Here is a 24,772-nt window from a genome sequence, read left to right as displayed (position 1 = left end):
TATGTACGCACCCAGTGATGATGTTCTGATCTCTCCGTTTGTCTAGATTTGTATTTTGAAACTTCAGAGAAAAGGCAGGGTAAGGGAAACATTACATTTAGTGGAGTGGAGTGGATTCATCTCCCATCAGCCCCGCGTGGTCAAGTTAAGACTTAATTGCTTTAGGACAGTTTGCTCTGGTGGGACTGTTGACAATGTCTGGAGACATTTTTGGTTGTCAGGGCTGTTGCAGGGCAGGATGGGGAGGGCTGTTCCTGGCAACTAATGGTAGGGGCCTGGGATGCTGCGAAACAGCATGCAGTGCACACGAAAGATGAATTATCCGTCCAGGGTGTCTGTAGTGCCAAGGTCGAGAACTCTCGATCTCAAGGCTTGGTTGCTGTGCGTTCATCCTGAGACCACAGCGTCTCGGCAACAGGCCATGGGAAGTACGTATTCCTACTGAAGAGGAACCGCCAGGTCCAGAAAGCTGATTACTGCTCCAGAGATCCGAAAGGGTCCCAGGAGTTGGCACCGTGGCCCAGCTGTACTACTTTTGCAGCTTTGGCATCCTTTTTTCACCCTTCTGACAGTTTCCCATCTTGTTGCTCTGTGACCCTGGCCCCCCACATTAATTCTCTAACCTAGCGCGTGTTACCCCCCCCACCCCTTACAAAATGCCACGATTTGAGTTGTTTTGCTTTTCTGTCTGTACAACCTGTCTTAAGGCTGTGTGGGACAAGTCCTTGGTCCTCTTTGGGGATCTGCTTTTCTCTAGCCCCAAATAAGTTAATGAATCTTCAAATGGCTGTTTTGCATAGGATGCGTCCTGTGTGCCATCCTCCCCCCACCCCCCACCATATAGAGAATTAAAAATATGAACTATTCAATAAACTATAGGCCTGCTGCCAGTCAACTGTAAAGCACATGCCTCTTTCGGGCCACTTTTTGACAAGTTTCAGGTAAGAATGATAGCATATTAAATTATTAGGCAGTTTTATGGCTGTGCAGGGCAGATTTATCCTTTGATGAATAAATATTGCTGTAGCCCAATTTAGAACTTGACAAATGCTGATTTACAGCTTAAAATATATATAAGGGTTTTTTTATGATGAAGTGGCACTGGTAGTAGGGTAGGTTTAAAAGTGACGGCTCTGGCACTTTTGAGTAATGGGCCATTAAAACAGTGCCGCAGGGAGAGCTGCAGGGAGGATTTGGGGTGGCTGTTGGGGGTTCCTTCCGCTCCCAATGGGTATTGGGGTCCAGGTCACTTTGCGATGCACAATCCCAGCTGATAGTGCTTTGAGGCGCTATTAAAAGTGTGGGTACCCCCCGGTCCCTCACAATTGGACATGGAGTGCACTTTCTAAAGGATTCTGCTTGCCTACATGTGGAACCTTCAGGGTGGTGGTGTTTCCGTGTTAAGGACTGTCCATTTTTCAGATATGGAAGGTAGTTTTTTTTTTTAATTTTTTAATGTTTTTATTTTTGAGAGAGAGAGCGAGCGAGTGCTAATGGGAGGGGCAGAGAGAGAGAGGGAGAGAGAGAATCCCAAGCAGGTTCCATACTGTCAGCACAGAGCCCGGTGCGGGGATTGAACCCCCGAACTGTGAGATTACGACCTGAGCCGAAATCAAGTCGGACCCTTAACCGACTGAGCCACCCGCGTGCCCCAGGAAGGTAGTTTTGAGGAGGAATGCTTTCAAAACCCAGTTGAGGGGGGGAAGCTGATGAGTTTGTTGTGTGTTTTCGATGTGGTGATGATCATCCCACTTTTGGATCGAAGACACCTGGGACATTTGAACTGACAAATATGGATACATATAGGAGGAGAGCATTTATAGTTGAAGTGGGCCTTTTATATCTGTTGCATGTGTACATGCATACAGATAGTAGAGCTAGACCAGTGACTTGAAGCCTTTTTCTATTTATCTGTTTATTTATTTATTAATATGTGCACATGGCATACAAGTTCAAAATTGCAAGGAGTCTAAGGTCGTGTATGGTAATTTTTCCTTCTCTTCTGCCTCCAGCCTCCCAGTTTCCTTCTCTAGGGATAACCTCTATACTAGCTTTTTGGTTATCTTTCTCAAAGCTTATCTTTTTCATAAATGTGTGTGTGAACACATAGTATTTTTCAGTAACTGCTGGCACACTATTCATGTCGTTCTGTGCCTTAACGCTTTTCCTGATAGCATACGTGGAAAATCATTCCATATCATGACATAGGGAATGCCTCTGTTTATTTATTTTTTTACAACTGCGTAGCATTCCATGTGATGGAATAATTTATTAAACCAGTTCCCCGACAGTGGATATGGAGGCTGTTTCTAGTTTTTGTCACTTCAAATCATACTGCTGTAGTATCTTGGTATACACATCATTTTGCATATGTAGGAGTATGTCTGCAGAATAAATTCTTAGAAGCGGAATTGCCGGTAAAAGCATGTATACATCTGTGATATTGGTAGACATTGCAAGTATCCTTTCAAGGAGTTGGTGGCAATTTGCACCAACACCCTCAATGAATGAGACGTCCTCGCCAACACAGTGAGTTATCAAAGTTCTCGATCTTTGCCAATCTGATAGATGAGAATTGGTATCTCAGTGTTAATTTGCATTTCTTTCATGAGTGCGGTTGAACATTGTCCACAAGTTTAAGATCCATTTGTATTTCCTTTTCTTTCAGTTCATATTCGTTGCCCATTTTTCTATCAGGTGGTTGATCTCTCATAGTCTTTTAGATTCAGTGTCTGTTTGACCCCTTTCTGTACTTGACGGAGCTCACTTCGGGGGGAGGGGGGCCGGGGCAGACTATGCATGCATTCAAATGAGGCTTTGGGGAGTGGGATGGATCAACCACGCCAGTGATGAAATTAAGTCCATTGTCTTGGGTGTGGCCATTGCTGCGTCTGAGGCTGCTGGAGTCCCTGAGCCTAGCGGTTTCTGGTGTGGTCCCCGCAGCGTGCCTTCAGAGCTGGTAGCGGTGTGACTCAGGCAGACAGCAAGGGCCTCCTGCCGTGTTGAACATGTGAGATGGATTGGTTTGGGGGATGGACACGAATGAGGCACGGGAAGCTGGGGCTGGGAGGAGGAGGAGCCGAGCAGACTGGGGGGCGCTGAGTATTTGCATTGAGGGCCGATTCAGAGGTCAGAGGCATGGAAACTGCACTGAAAATGTTCAAGTGTGCGGTGTCTGAGAAGTCAGGAAAAATAGGGTGCGCTTAGTTTTAAGGAGTGTGTCAGTTACGTTCTCAATACTGTGCTTTATATGGTTTTATTTTTCAACCTCCAGACACCTTTTCAGTTTGGTTTATCTCAACACGAAGCAGCGATTCTGAACCCAGAGCGATTTTTGCACCAGCGTCCTTCCCCAGTCCCGGGGCAGTGTCTGGAGACATTTTTCGTTGTCGCAGTTGGGGACAGGGGGAAAGGAGAATGCCACCGGCATCGAGTGGGTGGAGGCTGGACATCCTGCAGTGCACAGCACGGCCCCCGCAGCGAAGAATTTTCAGCCCCAAATGCCAATAGTGTCCACACACGAAAAGCTCTTGTAAAGCTGCGGGGCCCAGTTGTAAAATCTGAAAGATAAAAATACAGCTGATCCGCTGTTTCCTCAGTTTTTGGACATTTTGGACATTCTGTAGTGTCACATTTAGACGAACTTCTCCGGAAAAGGTGTGGAGGTTGAAGAAAAACGTGGAGAGTCTTATTTGAAAATGTAACTAGCACACTGTTTAAAAATAAGCCAGTCCTATGTTTCCTGAGTTTGGGGACGCCATGTGGGATTCCGGGGGGTGCTGAGACCTGTCACTGCCATTGTCCCTCCTTAGTGCCGTCACCTTGCCCTCTGCATACCTGCACACAGATGGGGTGGGGGGTGGGGTATTTTTTAAGCCCAAGACCCCTGAAAGGAGAGGGATATTGATATCAGCATGATGGCATTTTCAGATATCCAGGCTCTCAGGACAGTGGGAAGGTGGCACTGGGACCGTGCCGGGCTCTGTCTGAGTTCCCAGTACCCCAGTCTCCCCACCCCTCAGGACGCCTGTTGCTGGGAGGCCTTCAACCCCAGAGGTTCAGAGGATCCAGCAGTAATACCCTAGTGGTTTCCTCTTTGTTTTCAGAGAGGGAGGTGGCTGAAAGCGCATGCTGGAGAGGCCACCTGCCCAGTTGAAATCTTTATTCCTCACCTCTGCACAACTTGGGGCGGGCCTCAGTTGACTCGTCTGTAAAAAGGGAGCAGTATTAGCATTACTGTGACCGGAGTTAGTATGTGGAAAGTACTTAGCACAGATAGCGATTATTATTATTATTATTATTGTTATTGCTGTTATTGGAACTGCCCTTGGAAGTTCCAGCCCTCTTGCCCCTCCTCTGCAGTTCTGTGGAAACTCTTCCCTGGGATGAGCTGGTGTACTTGATTCCAGGGGAGCCTCCGGTGGCTTCCCTGAGTCCACAGGAACACAAGTGCCCTTCCCCGTGTCTGGAGAGGGTCTGCTTCTGCCATGAGGCACCAGGACTGTGCTGAGCCAGCCCTGTGCTCTTGGTCCCCATCTCTGCCCACTCACCCCTGACCTCCTCCATCGAGGAAGGCTTGGGCCTGCCTCCCTGAGATGGGTCCCCTTATTTCACGGAGCCCCTGATTGCAGTTCCCATAGCCAGTTTCCTGTTTCCCAGCACATCATCTGGTGTGACTGCCTTCGAAAAGCCCAAGCTGGAAGCTGGGAAGATGGTTGTGTGTGGGCCGTGGGCTTCCTGCCCACGAAGGACTCGGCTTCCATCAGGCCTGGGCTAGTGAGCTCCCTGCTGTCGGTCCTCAAGGCGCATTGCAGCTTGGCCTTGGCCACGGTCACCAGAAATGGGGACAGTCTTTGGCCAGAACCTATAAACAGTCTACCGAAATGTTGTTGGGGGAAGCCAAGTTCTCGTTTTGTTTGCTTTTCATTCACTTTGAAGGTTCATATTCAGATAGTTTTCACGGATCATTTAATGGCTGGAGATCACAGGGATTTGTGCCTGGGTGGGTGGTTTCAGTCTAAGTGCCTCAACCAGCACCTTCTTTCAAGAACACACAGAACATACAGAAGACTTCTGGGATGCAGTGGGGTAATAGAGGTAAAAGGGGCACATAAACCCTGTCCCCAGGGAGCTTCCAGTCCAGTGGGGGTGGCTCAGCCCCTGACATTGGGTGCTCTCAGTCTCTTGGGGGAAATACAGTGCCAACCTTCATGGAGTCCCCAGTCTTAGACCTAGCATGAATTCACAGTCCGATGGGTGAGATAGTTCATATTCTTGGGGAGCTCCCAGTCTGATGGAGCGGGGGAGACAAACCCTGCTTATCCAGCCTGGTGGAGGAGACCTGAGTCTTGCTTTCTGACCCAGTTTGATGATGTGTGACGCAGACAGAACCCTCAAAGACATGGAAAGGACAGAGCAGTTCTTAACTCCATAGCCTTCTTTCTCGGTCCGTGAGAGAAGTGGGGGGAGGTAGGAGAGTCCGTGGTAGCCGGGGCAGAGGCAGATTCAGCAGCACCCTTTGACTGGGCTGCAGCAGCCGCTTTTACCAGCCTCTGCCCGCCCAGCCCCACCCCGAAACATGTGGAGGCTGCGCTATCTTTAGTGGTCACCCTTTGTAATCTTTAGAGGCCGTTGCTGACGTTGCTGCTTCCTGGGCTGGACCTTTCTCCCTAGAGAGCTGTGCTTTTTGTGGGGCGAGAATTCGGCTTGGGGCAGGGGAGGCAGTGTGGAATGACTGGGGGCTTCCAAAACGTGGCCACAAGTCCCTAAGTCCCTAGGCTTCTCCGGATTCACAGGGTGAGACTTTGGGACCCTGTTTTAAGATCAGAAAATAAGAATATCGTAGACAGGACACGAGGCACCATCTAGTCTTATCTTTCCATTTTCACAGAGGAGACTGTGGAGGCCCAGAGAAGGGAGAAGTGTTCTTCTCACTGTTGCTTAGAGTTTGTGCTGGGCTGATGGCCTAGCCCCTGAATTGGTCCCTAGTGAAGAATCCTGGCAATAACAACAATCAGGGAGGTCCTGGTAAAGCCTGTGCCAGGTTAGTTACTCCTCCTGCTCAGAGCCTGCATATTCCCATCCCACTTGGAGTGAAACCAAAGGTATTTCTGTGGCTTCAGGACCGGCCTGATCTGGCTCCCACTCCCCCTCCCTCTCTGTCTGCCACTTTGTTTCTCATTCATGCCGCACAGGACTTCTTACTGTTCTTTAAACATACCAGGACATTTCCACCTCAGGGCCTTTGCACTCACTCGTCCTTTCACTTGGAATATTTTCCCCGGATATCTGTATGGCTCACTCCTTCACTTCCTTCAGAGAGCCCTAAACTGACCATCCTAGATAAAATGCCTTCCTTTCCTGCCCTTCTCTCTCCCTTTTATCCTGCTTTACTTTGCCTCCAGAGCATTTGTCACCATCTTAAACGGTATATATTCATTTATTTCTTAAAAAAAAATTTTTTTTTAAGTTTGTTTATTTTGAGAGACAGAACAAGCAGGGGAGGGGCAGAGAGAGAAAGGGAGGGAGAGAATCCCAAGCAGTCTCTGCGTCAGCATGGTGCCCCATGTGGGGCTCGAACCCATGAACTGTGAGATCATGACCCAAGAGGAAACTAAGAGTCAGATGCTTAACCGACTAAGCCATCCAGGAGGCCCATATTCATTTATTTCTTAACTCTTCTTTGTTTCCTCCCTTTGGAATGTAAATAGGGGTGCCTGGGTGGCTCAGTAGGTTGAGCATCTGAGTTCGTCACAGGTCAGAATCTTGCAGTTCCTGAGTTCGAGCCCTAAGTTGGCCTCTGTGCTGACAGCTCAGAGCCTGGAGCCTGTTTCGGATTCTGTGTCTCCCTCTCTCTGCCCCTTCCCCGCTCATGCTCTGTCTCTCTCTCTCAAAAATGAATGAACATTTTTTAAAAATTAAAAAAAAAAAAAAGAATGTAAATAGTGTGGGGCCTCTGGCTAGCTCACTTCGTAGAGCATGAGACTCTTGATGTCAGGGTTGACTCTTGATCTCAGGGTTGTGAGTTCGAGCCCTACATTAAGCATGCTGCCTACTTAAAGAAAAAAAAAAAGTGTAAATAGGGAAGCATGGTCTATTTTCTTCAGCCTATATGCCCAGAACGTGGGTGACACATAGTAAGTGCTTTGTATCTATTTGTTCAGAGAAGGAAAGGAGGGAGTATAGTACACAAATTGAAATCACTTGATGTTAAGGATGGTTTGATTTGGTTAGGTAAAAAAAAAAAAAAAAAAAAAAAAAAAAGGAAAAAAAAGACTTGCTGAGTGGCAGAAATCCTATCACTTTCCAGTGGCCATCTGGACCTACATCTTGGGTGTGGTGGGCTGGTAGTATTTCTCTGTGTGCCCCCTCATTCCATCTGTCTTGTGTTACCCTTGTACCTGTTAACTAGCAAAAACTAGGTTAAATTTCACCCTTCCCGGAAACAAATGGGTTTATAAATGCCTTGGACTGGAAAGACTCTGAACCCTGCACTGGAGCTCTTCCCACCTTTTGCCAAACGATGGAACAGAGATTGTATTGATGGAAGGCAGCCATCTTCTCCCTTGGGGTTTATAAGTGTTAAACCTATCTGCATGACCAGACTCCCTTACCCCAAAGGCAAAGACAAGTACCCAGAGATTTGTGTTGAGGATCTAGGGGCCGATTGAGGGTGGGGGGTGGGGGGGACATACACCCAATGTATCAATTTTGGTTGAACTCATGAAATTGGGAGGTTGGAAGGGGAAGCTGAAAGCTCCCGGGGTCTGGTCCTGCCTCTTTTTGTGGGTGGCCTTGGCTGGCTACTTCCCCTCACACAGCCTAGCTTCCTCATCTATAAAATAAAAGCGATGAGTTGAACCTGCAAGTCTGGGCTCCTGGGGATCCGTGTGGATGGGTTGTTCCTAAAACCCCCTCCATTCTGACATCAGCACGGTGCCGCTCTTTGGATCAAATACCAGGTTTCTGACTTCCTTGATAATGCTGGAAATAGAGGTGACAGTTAAAAAAAAAAAAGTAAATGTTTAAAAAGTTTTCTCTGTGCCAGTTACTTTAGTAAGTGTGGGGTTTTTTTGTTTTTTGTTTTTTGTTTTTTTTTCCTTTCTTCTTCTTGGTCTTAACCTGTAAGCGATTACGAGATCAAACAAGTTTCGGTTTGAGTCCCCCTGCTTTACAGTCTGAGTCTGTACCGCGTTGACTTTACCAAATTTACTTTCAGCTAGTCCGGCTGTTCCGGGGAGGCCTTATCAGCCGACTCTTCAGCCGTCGGGGTTGGAAGACTTGGTCTTGGGCAGCTTGGAGGCTGGGTTTTCAGCGTCAGCAGCGTAGACCTGGCGCCTCTTCCACGTGGTTCTGCAGTCCCCCTCCCCAGCCCCCCAGCCCTGCTCAGTGAGCTTCTGTCACACAGCCGGCTCTTTGCCTAGACTGTCCAGTTTCAACCGCTTCCCAAACCCCGGCCTCTTGCCCAGGATCAGCTACAAAAATTTGCTGGGCCCAGCCCACGGTGAAAACGCGGGACCCCTTGTTTAAAAATTGAGGCTTTCAAGATGGCGACAGGGCATTAAAGCAGGGGCGGGCGCTTTAAACCTACCCAGGTCACACGCCGCCCTTGCAGCCGGCTCTGCTCTTCCGTCTTCCATTACCAGAATTTATAAAACACATTGGAAGAGTCATGACAAATTTTCTCGGAAGGAATTTGAGGTGTTTCTGCTATGGCCTGTGTGAGGCAGGGCTTCTGGCCTGAGCCACTGGGGTGGCTTCATGCCTGTGCAGGGGGTAGGGTTTGGACAGTGTCCTTGGGTGCCGGTGGGAGGCTCAGAGGAGGGTGGCTTACAAATGGTTGCTTCGCCCAAGCCAGCCCCGAGGACACTGGCATCTCCTTCCTGCGAAAGCATCATTTGCTTTGCGCTTTTTAAAGCCTTTTGATGGGGTATCTGGGTGGCTCAGTCAGGTAAGTGCCTGACTCTTCGATTTTGGCTCAGGTCATGATCTCTCGGTTCAAAGCCCTGTGTTGGGTCCTGTGCTGACAGCATAGAACCTGCTTGGGATCCTCTGCCCCTCCACCACTCGCGCTGGTGTTGTCTCTCTCTCTCTCTCTCTCTCTCTCTCTCTCTCTCTCAAAATAAATAAAAAACAGTTTAAAAAATCTTTAAAAAGCCTTTTAATGGACAAAACAAAACGTGATATCTATATCTCTATGGTGGAGTATTATTTAGCCACAAACAGGAATAAAGGGCTGCTGTGTGCTACAACATGGATGTAACATGATGAAAACATGATGTTAAGTCAAAGAGGCTGGACACAAAAGACCACATATTTTATGGTTCCATTTATATGAAATGACCAGTATGGGCGAGTCCATAGAAACAGAAAGCGGTTGCCAGGGGAAGAGGGAAATGGGGAGTGACTGCTAGTGGGTATGGGGTTTTTTTTTGGGGGGGGTGATGAAAATATCCTGAAGTTAGTGGTGATGGTTGTACAACCTTGTGAATATGCCAAAAGGCCACTGAACTGTGCAGTTTAAAGAGTAAATTTTACGGTTCACCAATTTCATCTCCGTTTTTAAAAAGGTGAAAATAAAAGTCTTTGGAAGGCTTAGACTTTAACTCTCTACCCTCTGCGCTTGGTGGGTGTTGTTGGTTCAGGGCAAGGTGGGCCTTCTCTCCTTCCAGGAGCCCCTCCGCCTTCTTCTTGCCTCACCTTCAGTCACAGATAATCTCTTGAGCATCCCTCATGCAAAAGCCTGTTTAGGGGCACCTGGGTGGCGCAGTCGGTTAAGCTTCCGACTTCAGCCAGGTCACGATCTCGCGGTCCGTGAGTTCGAGCCCCGCGTCAGGCTCTGGGCTGATGGCTCGGAGCCTGGAGCCTGTTTCCGATTCTGTCTCTCCCTCTCTCTCTGCCCCTCCCCCGTTCATGCTCTGTCTCTCTCTGTCCCAAAAATAAATAAACGTTGAAAAAAAAAAAAAAAAAAGCCTGTTTTCCAGGAACCATCTTCTGGAAGCTTTCATGCTAAGAGGGTACGCGGCTACTAAGACTTAGCTTCATCCAAGGCATTTGCATATTTGCTTATAAAGGGAGAAAACTTTTAGGTGAGACAAATGAACGTTCAATTTTAGGATTCCAAGTAAGAGCAAGTGAGTATGGAAGGTTGTTAGTTTACATGGGGTCCAGGGGGTGGCTAGGTGCCCTTTCTGCCCACCCAGCGGGGGGACCCCCAAAAGGCAGGGCCAGGCCGGCAGTGGGTCTCAGGCTGAGAAGCATCCCTTCAGGACAAGCAGGCCTCGCCAGCTTCCTTTATTCTTTTCCCAGCTAGGGGATGGTGGGGGTGGGGGAGGGGTGGTGGGGGCAGTTTGACTGCGGAGGACTGCTGGGGTGGGGGGCATCTTTCCAGTCAGGTCTCATTTCTGCTGTGTTAACGTGCTTCGTTCTTGAATCAGGTGGCCCCAGTGTGAGACAAACCCCTAGCCTACCTCTTCTGCTCCTGTCCCCATCAATTCAGTCCTGCTCATCCTTGCTCAGGGCTGCGCCTCCTCCCCTGTCCCTCTCTCATCCCCTGCTGCCTTCCCCTCTGTCCCCATTGTCACAGCCCCATCCTTCAAGACCCAGTGTAACTCAAGCTTTAGCTCTTTAAGAATCCCCTTTAGACAGCATTAAGCGCTCTTTCTTCCTATTTTTGTGGCTCTTGAATTCCGAGACCATTATTTTAATCAACTTTGGTTCTTCAATGCCTAACACAGTGTTTGTACACAGTAAGCACTTAATAAATACTCTGAGCATGACCTGAGCCGAAATCAAGAGTTGGATGCTCAACCGACTAAGCCACTCAGGCGCCCCATGCACTGATCTAGATTCTGTCACTTTGTTGGAGCTCTATTGTGTGATGGAATTGGTGGGGCACGAGGCCTTTGAATATATCCTGCCTGGCCTGGGAGAGTTGCTCTTCCCTGAGCCTCTTGGGTTTTACCTAGATCCCTAGGGACGTTAAATTCCCATATGATTGCTCATGGGTAAAAGGCATCTGCTTACATCCTAAACACTGCCCTTACATTCTGCCTCTGTGGGGAGGAGGGGAGTGAGCATAAGACAGGGCTGTACAAAAGCCCTGTGCATCTGATGATGGACAGAGGCCCTGGCTCTGTTGGTTAGGGACCCAGCATGAGATGGCTAGCACCTGCAAAGCATTTAGCTGGAGAGACTTTAATGACGGGTATTTAGAGAAGTGTAGTCAGAGTTAGGCAAGCCAGAGGATAAGAGGCACCCGAGGGCTGGCGAGAGAGGGAAACTATTACCTCCCTTAGGCTGGGAAGAGGGAGCTCTAGAGTTGGGGAGCAGGGGCCCCCAACAATAGCTGTGATGCCGTAGGGATACAACCACTGCCGCGCTGTGGTGCGGTGGAAGGAAGAGGGAAATAAATGCTTTCCCTTCAGCCAAATCCATCTGGAAGCCTAGGGAGCCCAGTTGATGCAGTCGGCGGGTCCAATAAGAGCAGAGAACAGTGTGTTTGTGTCAGGTTCAGAATACCCACCCCTGGGTAGAATGCCTGGGCATTCTAATGCTCAGCTGGCTCTTACATTTCTTAGGTTATTCAGCATGTGACCAGTCAGCTAGTGTCTACTTCTTCCTAGAATCATGGCTATTCTAAAGAAGAAAGTCCCTGTCTACATCAGCAGGATGGGTATTGGGTGGTTTTGATAACAGCAAGAAAAACAGATAATATTCATTGATGGCAGGCCCTGAGCATCCTAAGCATTTATGTGCATCCTCATTAAATCTTTGCAATAACCCCAGCAGGCAGATATTGTTATTATCCTCGTCTCCACCATGCTACTCCTAAAGTACAGAGGGCTGGGAGAGCCAGTAGGTTGCCCAGTCACGTAGCTAACAAGAGGCAGAATTGGGCTCTGAGCAATTCTGTCTGACTCCCGAATGCGTACTTGTGACCCCTCACTGCCTCATCATCTCATCCCTCTGCAGTGGGGCCCTACCCACCCTGTGGTCGGTGCCACATGTGTGCTGGCCTCACTGCCTGGGATGGTCTTCCTACTTCCTCTCCACTTGACCCAATTGAACCCATTGTCAGGACCCACTTCCAATCTCACTTCCTCCATGAGACCTTCTCCAACCGGTGCGGGCCCCCACGCCTCTCATTTGGCAGTCAGTGGCAGATAACTCTCCACCATTCCTTCAAGGGATTATCCGGCTGTTTTGAGTGTGTACCTCTCTTCAGTCTCTAAGAAGACTCCAATTTTCGTTGATACAGATCTTAGGTCCTGAGTCTTTTTTTGGACCCTTCACTCACTCAACAGGTTGAATTGAAGAGACTTTAATAATGTATTTAACTGAAGAGCTATAGGGTTAAAGGAAACAACAGTGATGGTCTAGTGCCCATGGACCAATTGCAGGGGGATGGGGACGTGGGGAAGAAGCAAGCCATTACCACTCCAGAGCCTGAAAGGATGTCTTCAGAGGGAGCCATCATGGAGCCCAGGGATGGCTGTGGCCCTGGGAGAGGATCCACATGGCTAGAACTGATGGATCTGAGGATTGCTTTTCTACTTAGTTGGTAAATGCCCACTGGAAGCCAACAGGGAGGGCTGTTTGAAAGGAAAGGAAATAAGCTAGAGCAGAGTCCAGTAGGAGCTTACAGTCTAGTTGAGTGTTTGAGGGAGAGAAGACGGGCACATACCCCTACCTAAAAGAGCACAACACTTCTGCAGAGTGGTATTTCTCTCTGGACAGTTGAGTGTACCATTAGTCAAGACTCAAGCCCAGTGGAGGTGGACATTTGAGGGACCAAAATTGTTGAAGGCTTCCTTCTTACAGGATAGGAGGTGGTGCCAGTCCTGGGGCCTCCACGAGTATTTCCCAAAAGGCCTCACATAGGCCATAGAGGCTTCTGGGTGGAGCATTGGCCAGTTGGTGTTTGAGCAGTTTTGAAGTCTCACCGTTCTTAAAAAATGTCTCTTGGGGGTCCTGGAAGTTTGAAGAGTTGGCAAACATCCTTCACCTTCAGGGCCTCAGGAGAGGCTTAAACACCAGCCATGTTCCCCACACGCCTCAGGAATTGCCCAGAACCACTTAGGAAGATTTGATGTTTCACTGGAAGGACCTCAGCCTTCCTCCCTGTGGTGTTGCTTAATCTCATTTCTTTTTTCTCTATTCCTGTTTTTTCCACCCACTCCTGTTGGCCTAGACCCAACTAAACACTGGAAGGGTAGAGTGAATTGTGGGCAAGCAGAAGGATGAAAACTCTTTGCTTGGGCCTCTCTTTGCTACATTTTGGTGTCAAGTTTCTCCAGATTTTTCTCTCTGCTGGGTCTTGGATATGCTAGGAGATGCCCCAGACATCCCAAATGCCCCTTCTCCTCTGAACACATCACACATCCTCCGGCCTCCAGATGTTTAAGCTCATGGTTCTTGCTGCCTGGAAGACTCTCTCACCCCTCTTCACTGCCTCATTAGACAGTAGGGAGCAGTGGGGACTGTGTGTGGAGAATTCCATAGAGTATACTCCATCTTAAGAGTTTCTAGACTCCCGATCTACAAGTTGTGGGTTTGATTGCTTCTTGGAGCAGGCCTGGCTGCTTGCCTTGGCAGACACTCAGGAAGGAAACAAGTAGGGGTGGGTGGCACAGCCTCGATAGAAACTTAGAGACAGGGACCAGAAGAGACCCTCAGGAGAGAGCGCTGATCCATGTGGCTCAAACTCAGGGAGAAGGGCGAGATGAAGCTGAGGCGGCCAGACAGGTCCCAGAAGGGGCTTGACAGCTGGGCTAAGGCACCTCTTCTGCCGCTATTCCTGGGGACTGGCGGGGCTTGGGCGTGGCTTGGGGTCAGTTGCAGTGGTAGACTCGGTCCCAGAGAGACCTCTTTCATTTTACAAAAAGGAGATTTCTCGACACGTATCACCAGACTGGCCCTGCTCTGGCACCTTTGCTTCTCAAGGCTGTGTAGGTTTCAGAGATCAGATAATGCTTTAGGTCCAGGTTTTAACCTTTCATTATTCCCTTATAATGTAAACAGAACATAATAAAGATAAGCAAAGAAGAAAGGGAAGTGAAATTAATGTCACCCATAATCCTGCCGCCTAGATATCATTTACATTTAGAACTTGGGGATGGAGACTTCCCAGGTGATTTTCTGTATTTACAGAGTGGAAGCAAACTACTTAGACGGTGTTTGTAGATATATTTTGTGACCTCTTGTGTGTGTGTGTGTGTGTGTGTGTGTGTGTGTGTGTGTGCGCGCGCGCGCGTGTGTGCTCGTGTGAGAAAGAGAGAAAGAGGGGGAGAGATTTGTTTTGTCCCATTAAAAAAAATGCTTGCCCCAAATTAAAACTGAAAGAGTATAAAGAGAACGCCCCCTGCCCTCCCGTCACCCCTAATCCTATTCCTCAGAGGTGGTCCTCTTTAAAAATTTCCAGTATATCCTTGATGACGGAAAAATGTAGAAGGGATAACGTGCATGGAACAACAACGTGGGAATACTGGTTGTTGTAAGTTGTGCAAATATCACTTGTCACATGTCAGTCTGGAGGAAGGTGAAGGGTGGGTTTGGAGAGACTGGGAAGTAGTTTGTAGTCAGTGAAGGGGCTTTCAGAAACAGATACTGTGGAGGAGCGCCTGGGGGGTTCAGTCCATTAAGCATCTGACTCTTGATTTCGCCTCAGGTCATGATCTCACAGTTCATGGGATTGAGCCCAGCATCGGGCTGTGCCCTGCAAACACAGAGCCTGCTTGGGATTCTTTCTCCCCCCCTCTCTCTTGCCCCTCCCCACCTGCACATGCACGCTCTCTCTCAAAATAAATAAACTCAAAACAAAAAAAAAGATATTGTTGAGTTAGGGAAAGGAGGAGATGGTGAATTTTTGAGGTCTGGCTTTTGTTTGGGTTTGTCACCTGGATGTTGTGAGGAGCCGGGTGAGTAGAGGTGTGGGAGACTGGGCAGGGGCCAGATACTATTAAATCTTACCTCCTGGAAGAGGATTGAGGTAGGGCCAGCAGCAGGTATGCAAATGAGCAAGAGACCTGTCTGGAAGCAGTGACAGTAATTGGTAGATATTTATAAAAATACCCTTGCTTGACAAAACCAGAAGTTGGTAACTCTGTGTTAGTGCCCCAAACTAAGAGAGAGAGAGAGAGAGAGAGAGAGAGAGAGAGAGAGAGAGAGAGAAGTTTCGAACAAATCTCTGAATGCTAAGAATCTGAGTTGAGACTGCAGAACTGGATGGAGAGTTCCTACATGTCAGATTTGGGTTCTGGTTTTGTCTCTGGCTATGCAGTCTTGGACCGTGCCTTAATTTGCTGAGATCTCCATTTTCCTAACTACAACAGATCCACGGTTCTTAATCCTGGATGCACATTAAAATCACTAGGAAACTTAAAAAAAATACCCAATGCCGGATCCCCACTCCAGCCCAGAGGTGTCCGACAAATCTCTGGGGATGAGCCTGGGAATGTAAGCCAGTGTTCAACCCCTAGGTCAGGTTTCTCCTAATTGCTCATTTTAGCCCGAAAACGTTGCAATTCTGCGTGTTGTATTACATAATTTCGTTCCTTTCAAATACGGTGCACAAAATGTTATAAACTTGTTACAGACCAAGAAGTTTTACTTTTGATGAAAAACTCCCCTTAATTCTTAGTTGGCCAATGATATAAGGCCAGCGTCCTCTGTCATTAGTCAGAATCCTAAACAGAATGAAACATCAAATAATTAATTTTTGCTCCGGGAGTTGAGAGCCCGGACTTTAATTTCTCATTCTCTCATTTTGAAGAAGCTACTGATTGGAGGCCTGAGTCCACCTCCATTTAAAAGAAGACCCTGAAAAGTTCAGAGAGGAGACATTACTGGAAATGTCTTCTGCTAGAAGAATCATATGTACCGTAAGTTCCAAAATAAGAGGTCCAGTTGGGGGAGTCTTTATCAGATCTAAATTCTACATGGAGTAGGGGATGTTTAAAGAGATTGGGTGCTGTTTTATCTTTACCATAGAAGTTCTTGGTTTTGTCTCTTCCTAAATGAGTCATTTTTTTTTAAAGGAACCTAACTTGGGGAGGTGGGGAAAACACGGCTGGAGGGTGCCAAGGAGGCAGTGGGTGGGCAGTGAGGCTGACGGGACTGAGCTCGCACTTGGGCCTTTCACCCGGGAGGGCAGGAACCAGGGACCTGTCTGCTGAAGGTGCATCAAGAAGAGCGACACCACCCAGTAGGGGATAAGGTCGTAGAAATCATATTGGCGTGGTTTATTCATTCATCAAGCACGCTTAGCAACCGTATGGTCCGGTCTCAAGGCTCAGTCCGCAGGTGCTGAGAGAGTGTGCACAGAGGGGAAGAGATCTCCTAGTTTTCACTCTGGGGGAGATGGGACACAGATGATGGATGTTAGATGTGTCGCCGTTTGCCTCCACTTAACATGATCTGAAGTTACGGTGCCCATGCCAGCGTGAACAGTGCAAGTAACACGAAAATGTTAGTGCCAGGCAGCATTTCAGAGGGAGGAAAAAATGGCAGCCTGGTGACCCCATTGTGGAGCGGTGGCGGGCGGGAGGGCTGGTGAAACACACATTGGCCAGACATCTCCACGCATCACTTCCTCTTTCTGTGCTGAGTTCTCCCAGCTGAGAAGTGATCCCACACACCTAAGTCACCCAGGCCCCTGGTTGCTGTTCGGGGGGGGGGGGGGGGGTGTTCACTGCTGTCCTTGATGCCTAAGGAGGTACAGGAAGGACAGAGGGTGGGGAGGAGTTGACAGACCCTGCCTTTGGAAAACCAGAGCAGCTCGTGTGATTTGGCCCACGTGCTTGGGGTGAGGAGGAGCACAAGGCAGGGTGCTCCCTGAGGCCCAGGAAGAGTTCTGTGCATTTGGAACGCTGGGGGCGGGCACGCTCCTTTTAATCCACCCTGACCCCCGAGAGGTGCTGGTTTTCATCTTTTTTGAGTGGTGTACGACCTCCCGCAGTTGTGCCTGCGTATTTGCTAAGTTTGTCACAAACTTCCTGTTTGGGTCCGGGGTGAGGCCCGAAGCTTTGTTGTGTTTTGAAACCCGGGTGTTCACAGAGGTCCAGCGCCTTCTCTCTTAGAGGCCATGGGGTGGCCCTTTTGTTCTCCTTCCCTTTGCTGACTTTGGCCATCTTTCTTTGCAAACCTTCTCTCTGAGAAGTGCCCTGTAGCTTCTGTACTTGTTCTCATTATACAGGGTTGAGAGTTCTGAGATTTGAAGGCTGGAAGGAGGGAGGGGGGCAGCATTTATTGGGCCCCTTATATAAAGCCAGGCACTGTGCTAGATGGTTTTATACATTTGTTTTATTTAGGCCTCACATTAGCTCCTGCGGAAACAGGCTCAGAGAGGTTGAGTGACGAGCCTAAGATTGGACAGCCACTGGGTGACAAGGTCAGGACTGGATCCCAGGGCTGACTGCAGAGCTCTTTATTTCAACTGTGTCATGAGGACCATACTGTGCCTTCAGTTCCGCTGGTTTCAGGAGACTTGGATTTCTTATCGGGCCTCTTCACAGACGGCATCACCTTGACCCCTCTAGTTTTCTCCCAGACCTTTTTATTCAGGTATGGGGTGTGATTTGATGGCCTTTACTGACTTTCATCTTCCCCACTCATCCTCCTCCTGTGGCCTCACGAACCCCAGAATTACTGTGTGGTCCCTGACTAATGACTGAAGTAGGTTAGGGCCAACTCCCAATTCCCCAGAAATGGAGTATCCTTTTTCCTACTTCTGGGCATCCAGGACTGACCATTCTGCTCATCACCACGAACCTTGTTGAGCTGGATTTCTCACATCTCAAGCTCTTCGCTTTAACAAGGAAGAAGACAGGACATCTATGTCTATGGGAGCATGTGAAGGGGTAGCTAAGGAAGGATGCCAAGACCTTGAATATGTAGGAGCAGGAAGAGGACAGGGAGCTAAATCTATCTAGCACCCTCCTTCTCACTGGGATAGCTCTTCTAGGATGCCAGACTCCAGGTGCTCCTGTGGAGGAACCAGAAGCATGCTTCCAGATACTTCAAGATGGCCTTGTGTCCCTTCCCTGGCCCATCCCAGTTCTGTATTTTCTGAAAAACTCCTACAAGTATATCATCTGAGCTACATGAGAATCGTTCTGTAGATCAAGTCACGTTTGCCATTCAAGAGGCCCTGTGTTGAGCAGTGGGCAATTCCAAGCATTTTCAACACGAATACTAGTCACCCTCACGGGGTTTGCGGTGTACATGGAAGGTAAATGCAGTGAGCTCAGAGGAGCCAGAGAGCTATGAAGCTGGGGTGGTGTGGCTCAGTGGGCTGCACGAGAGGGCCAAGAGCAGGGGGTCAGAGGGGTGGAGCTGCAGGGGGAGGGGAACACCGGAGGGAGTGGAGCAGGCGGTGCATGTGGGAAACAGGATTGAAGAAGCTAATATGGGGGACGCCTGGGTGGCCCAGTCGGTTGGGTGTCTGACTCTTGATTTCAGCTCGGGTCACCATCTCAAGGTTTGTGGAATCGAACCCCACGTCGGGCTGTGCGCTGACAGTGTGGAGCCTGCTTGGGATTCTTTCACTCTCCGCCCCTCCCCGACTCGCGCAGGTGCGCGCGCTCTCTCTTGCTCTCTCTCCTCTATAAAAAAGAAAAAAAAGAAGCGGCTGATGTGCATCCTTCATGAAGGGTCCCAAGGACTGGCAGTCGAGTTTGAAATTTTCCTGTTATCAGGAGCTGCCGAGGCCAACTGAACCGGACGGGGTTAGGTAAAAACAGTGCTGTAGGAAGACTCCTCTGGCTGGGTGCCCTGTAAATGGGGAATGCCGGGAGGTAAGAACGCATGGATCCTGTTGAATTCTAGGAGTGAAGCTCTGAGGGCTGGGACGAGGGTGGTGACATGAATACAGAAAGGAAGACGGAGACAGGGAAGATTTCAAACCCCAGCTCTGCCCCTTGCTGCCCATGTGACCTCCTCAAGCAGGTTACTGAATTTCTTGAATCTCAGTTTCATCGACTATGCATGGAAGCTAAAACCACTTCACAGGACTGTCGTGTGAGGGTTTAACTTGTGTCGCACCCAGCACGCAGCTGTGGGTGCCCGGGCAGAGTAGGAATCCTCTTGTGTACGAGACTCGATGTGTGACGAAGAGGGAGGAATCGGGAGTGCAGGGTGAGGGCTCGGAGGGCTCTCCAGGGGCTGACTCTGGGAGCCTGGGACAGTCATGCAGCATTGGCAGAGGTGGACGGAGCTGTTTGGGCCTCCGGATTCGGTTTGGGGAAGACTCAACCCAGGCTGCCGAGGGCCTCTCCAGAACCCCACAGCCCTGAGGATTGGGTCTCTCTGAAACCAAGGCTTCTAGCCAAGCCTGGCTTCATTTATTCATTGACAGGTTCTAGCAGCTCAGCTTTGAGCCCTCAGGTTCCTGTCTTCGCTCCCTTGTGGGTACTGACATTGGGGCTCATCCAACCTGATTTCCTTCCACTCAGAGATGGACGCATCCCCCCTCCCGGCCAGAGAGAACCTTCTTCCTGTACGTGAATCCCCCGCATCTCCTGTCGCTCCTGGGACCTCACCCCCTTAAGGACCCCGGTTCAAGCCGAACCTCAAACCTTCACCGTCTCTAGTTCTCATTCCCTTTTCTCCTCCCCTCGCAGACAGATGTCTGGAAAGAATCTGCCCTCGGGTTTTGCTTCTTAGTTGACACAGCCCACTCGGGCTGGTTTCTGCCTATCGGAGGTGTGCCTAGCACAGGGGAGGGACCTGGTTGGGTTTGCTGCAGAGGACTCCTGCCTCCCACAGGAATTGCCCTCTGTCGACTCACCTGTGGCCTCCATATTACCACACCCAGTGGACGCTCCACTCCTTATCTTTCTGGACTCTTCGCTACTTTTGACGTTGGACAACTTCCCCCTTTCTGCACCTCTCTCGGCTTTTTTCATTCCATAAATAAATCTCTCAACAATTATTTCTTGAGTACCTCCTAGGTACCAGTATCCGGGACAAACCATAATACCATGCCCCTGCTTTCAAGGAGTTTACAGACTGGTGTGAGGGAGGAAGGTAAAAATACAAACAAATGTCAGGTGCTGATAAATGCTACGAAGAAAAATACAACCAGGGAGGGGCATAGGATGGGCGCTGGGGTTTATAGGGGAGAGTCTCACTGAGAAAGTGACATTGTCACAGGAGCCTGAAGAAAGTAAAGGACGCCTGGGAGAAGAATGTTCCAGGCAGAGGGAAGAGCAAGTGTAAAGGCTTTGAGGGAGGGGCCTGCTTGGGGATGTTTGAGGAGGCCATCCTGGCTGGAGGAGATTGAAGAAAGGCAGGGTAGGAGAAGAAAACGTCAAGGAAGAGGCCAGGCCAGGTCATGTGGGCCTTAAAGGTCATTTCAAGGACTTTGCCTTCTATTTTGAGAGAAATGAAACACTATAGGAGTGTTTTGAGCAGAAGAGTGATTTGTTGTTGTTGTTGTTGATTCATTTTGAGAAAGAGCATGGGCATGGGCATGGAGGAGGGGCAGAGAGAGAGAGGGGGAGAGAATCCCAAGCAGAGGCTGCACTGTCAGCACAGAACCCAGCGCGGGGGTCCATTTTGTGAACCGTGAAGTCATGACCTGAGCTGAAATCAAGAGTCGGCGCTTAGGTTAAGTGCCACCCAGGCGCCCCAAGAACAGTGATTTCTAAATGATCACTGAGGCTGCCGTGGGACCATGGTGTATTAGTTTGCTAAGGCTGCCATGACAAAGTACCACAAACTGGGTGGCTAAAGTCACAGAAGTATATTTTGTCACAGTTCTGGAGGCCAGAAGTCTGAGATCAGGGTGTTAGCAGGGCCTCATTCCCTCTGAAGATAGTAGGGAAGGATCTGTTCCAGGCCCCTTTCTCACCTTCTGGTAGTTTCTGGGCTTGTAACAGCAGAACAGCAACCCTCTCACACATCGGCGTTCTCCCTGTGTGAGGGCCTGTGTCCTAATTTCCCCTTTTTGTAAGGATACCAGTCAGACTGGATGAGAGACCCACCTTACTCCAGGATGACCACCTCTTCACAGCTAATTACATCTGCAGTGACCCCATTTCTACATAAGGCCCTCATCTGAGGTACTGGGGTTAGGACTTCAACCTAGGAATTTGGGGGACACGCAATCCAACCCATGGCACAATTCAACCCACAGAATAGATGGATTATGGAAAGGCAAGGGCGGCAGTAGGGAGACCAGTTAGGAAGTTATCGCAATAGCCCAACAAGAGAAGCCGCTGGCTTGGACCAACGTGGTAGCCATGGAGGTGGTGAGAAAGTGGCGAGTCTGGAGATAATTTTGAAGAATCACGTTGCCATCATTTGCTGGTGGATTGGATGCGGAGTGTGAAGGAAAGAGAGGAGTTGCCGTGACTCCTGGGTTGCAGGCCTCAGTAACTACAAGGGAGTTGGGTGTCTTTCTTTCCTAAATTCTCCTCTCCCTTGGGGACCCTCCTCAGCAGCTTTTGCAGGGTCCTCCTCCAGGGCAGGCCTATCAACTGTTGGATTCTTCAGGGCTCCATCCTGGACTGCCTCTCTGGTCTCTCCCGATCGATAGGATCTTTCTCATGTTGAGGGCAAATATCCTGAATGTGCTTTTTGGGTCCTTCCCACAGGCCCCGGCTCTGGAGGATGCTGAAGGAGGAAGACATGGAAGCAGGACGACCCTGAAAGATTAAGCCTCCCAATCCTGCAACAGGTATAGCTGCTCTGAAATGCTTTGTGATGAAGGAGTCCTAAAAGTGTTTCTTTGATATCTGCGGTGTGGAAAATGCCTTGCGAAGGGGAGGGGGGCTGCCGTGGGCCTGGACAATCCTAGATTTCTGGAAAAGGTCTCTCTGGGAAATGGTTGGCGATTATGGATTCACGCGCTGGAATTCAGCATCCCTTCGAATGGGGCTGAGGGCACCGTGCCTTGTCTCTCTTGACTTTGCAGTTGTTGTGAATAGCGGAGGAGCCAAAGGACCCTCATGGATGGTAGCTCTTTCTGCGTTCAGGGGGAATTAGACATCTCTGGAGAGCTGCAGTACAGAAGGCTGCGCTGAGAACCCCCACAGGGCCTGTCAGAGGCAGATTTCTGGCCCTCCGTTCTCTTCCAAGCTCAGTTTGTCCCTCTAGAAAATGGGCGCGTAGCTGTGATTCTTCTGCCAGGCCCCACGCAGACGGTGTCTGAAGGGTCAGTAAATTTGTGTATAAACAGATTTTTTTTTTGTATGTTTAAACCCCGGCATAGCAAGAGGTGGCTATTTTCCACAAATTCTCAGTGACGGCGGGGAAGGAGGGTGGCGGGTGTCTAATTTGATATGTGCAGGTTGTTTTTCTTGGCACGCGCCACACTTTTCATCTCTCTTATGTGGGACTCAAAGCTGATTGCTTCTGTTTCTCTTTTGTTGTGCTTGATTTTGATTTAATTTTTAAGCCATTGTGTCTTGGGGTTCCAGTAAGAAACAGATGGCTCACTCATGGAGTAATCTCAGAGCTTTTCCTGAAGGGGCTGTTTATAGTGGCGTAGGCAGGGTTAAGAGAACCGAGCACAGGATGTGGAAGCATCCCAGGGCTAGGGACGTCAGGGAGCTGTTACCATACCTAGTCCTGAAAGAAAGAGGGAAGGACTGGTTATTAGAACTGGAAAGAGAAGCTACATGGAAAGGTTATCTCTGGTAGAAGGGTGCAGTCAACCTTCAGCAACTCTGCTGGGGAAGAGCCAGGGGAATAAATCTCCTCACTGAACTCACTTGTCAGTTCTCCCGTCTCCGGATGATACCTCCTGTTAGGCACACTCAGCCAGAAGCTAGAAGGTGGGGAGCCATACCGATGCTGTCCAAAGAGATCAGATCCTCTGGGGAAGCAGAGCTGAGTGGAGAAGGGTGAATGTCGAGGTGCGAAAGGGAAATATCTGACCAAGCAAGAGATACAGGTTGCTTAGGTTGTATTGCAGAGGATGTCTCCATCCAAAGAGGGGTTTTGTTTGGTGGAGTGAGTGAAACGTTGCATTATTAGGTCAGCCACATAGATCTGTTGGACGGTGAGGGCTGGAAGGAGCAACAGAAATCCTCTAATCAAACTTCACCCTTTTTTAGTTGAAAAGACCCAGGAAAGTCAAGTGACTTGCCCAAGGCCACTCATGAATTCATGAAAGTGTTTCTGGGAAGCCTGTGACATTTTTAGGAGAAAACCAACACAAAACCACTTGAAACAGTTATGAAACAGTGTAAAGCAAAATCCAGGTACTCGCAGGAGAAAGGTGTGAATTAGTGTTTGTTTTTTCCTCACGTGTCAGTTGGGATTCTTTGGGGTTGTGACTGTCATAAAACCTAACTCAAAAGTGCTCCCACAGCACAGGAAATTAACTAATCGGCTCATGTACTTGCAAAGTTAGGGATGGGGTGGGCTGTATTGTGGTTGTGAACTAGCAGCTCAGCATGATGTCAACCATTATTTCTTTGCATCTCTCTGTCACTCTTCCGTGATGTCAGTTCATCCTCAGGCTGGCTTTCCTCAGGGAGGCAGAATGGCGGCAGGAGTTCCTGGGCTCATAGTTGCATCCCTCTGGTCAGGAGGAAAGAAGCATTCCTTCTGGTAAAGAAAGTCCTTAGAAGACTGAGAAAGTGTCTTTCCCAGAATTCCATCCCCAGGAAACCAACCCTGGCATTTCATTGGCCCACATTGAGCCGTGTGCTTATTCCACAGCCAATCCCAGTGCCCTCTGTGGATTGGCAGGGATGGGAGGTTTTTCTGGTTGGTCTATCCCTCTACTGGAGGAGTGTGTCAGCTTTCCCTAAAGCACCAGGACTGGCAGGAAGAGGATGAGACAGAGCCGGGGGGGGGGGGGGGGGGGAGATGGGTACCAGGAAAGTGGCAGGGGACATCCACTATACTGTATCATGCATAGAAATCTATAGCAATTCCACTGATCTAGACCCATTGTTGGAAGTAACAGTGAGACGAAACCTGTTTTTAACTAGTGAAAGTCTGCATTTTAAAATATCTTACCATAGCATAGTTTCAGACAGAATCTTCCCAAACAGTTCCCAGACAGGCTTGCAATTAGCATCTGCTTCTCACTATGTCTTAAAACATAGGACCATCTAGTAGATTGATCGTGCCTTCTACTACTCTGTTTAATTTCTCATATGCTTATTCAACCTTTTTATAGCCAGAGTAAACGCTGAACTCAAATTCTGGGTTAGTGGAGATTAAATTACATTAATGAAGTTCCTCATTTAAACCTTATCTATAAAATGGGAGTAGAATAGCACCTACTTTATAGGTCCGTTGTAAGGATTAACTGAGATAATCCAAGTAAAATGCCCAGTGTCCCAGTGGCTGGCCCAATAAATGTTATCTTTATTTGCTTCATATATCTCCAAATATTGTCACATTTATGTGTTTATGTGTGCATTTAGTCTAGGAAATTAACTCTCTTCACTACAAATTTATTGTTTGCCACTGATTAGTTCAGTTAGAGATGAGGTAAATAAAGGTGCTAAAAAATTTAGTGTTTATGGATTTTTTTCCACTGGAATGGTTTTTATTTTAGAATTCAGTTCGGGGAAAATCTAAAAAAAAGAAAATTTTAGTAGCATACAGTTAAGTTAAACGTAGGTATAATCCCTGGAAGTGAGGGGATTTTTATTTTGCAGTAACTTATTAATATATTCTTAGTTGAAAAGTTTTATAAGTAGTTGAAGGCCTGGAGCACCTGGGTGGCTCAGTTGGTTGAGTGTCTGACTCTTGATTTCGGCTCAGGTCTTGATCTCATGGTTCTTGAGACTGGGCCCCATATCGGGCT

The 24,772-nt window shown here is 48.7% G+C and overlaps 1 protein-coding gene across 13 annotated transcripts in view; it reads left to right on the top strand.

Annotated features, from left to right (window-relative positions):
• TRERF1 (transcriptional regulating factor 1) overlaps positions 1-24,772 on the top strand; it is a 210,749-nt gene that overhangs the window by 64,274 nt on the left and 121,703 nt on the right. For 11 of the 13 annotated variants that reach the window (XM_045057556.1, XM_045057554.1, XM_045057553.1 and 8 more), the window contains one exon: positions 21,597-21,679. The exons of the other annotated variants lie outside the window; for them this stretch is intronic. The gene's annotated coding sequence lies outside the window, so the exon portion shown is untranslated. The remainder of the gene's footprint in view (positions 1-21,596; positions 21,680-24,772) is intronic. 13 annotated transcript variants of the gene reach the window in all.

Source organism: Felis catus, chromosome B2 (assembly GCF_018350175.1).
Source record: "Felis catus isolate Fca126 chromosome B2, F.catus_Fca126_mat1.0, whole genome shotgun sequence".
Classification (NCBI taxonomy): Eukaryota; Metazoa; Chordata; class Mammalia; order Carnivora; family Felidae; genus Felis; species Felis catus.
This window is presented reverse-complemented; position numbering and strand designations above follow the sequence as displayed.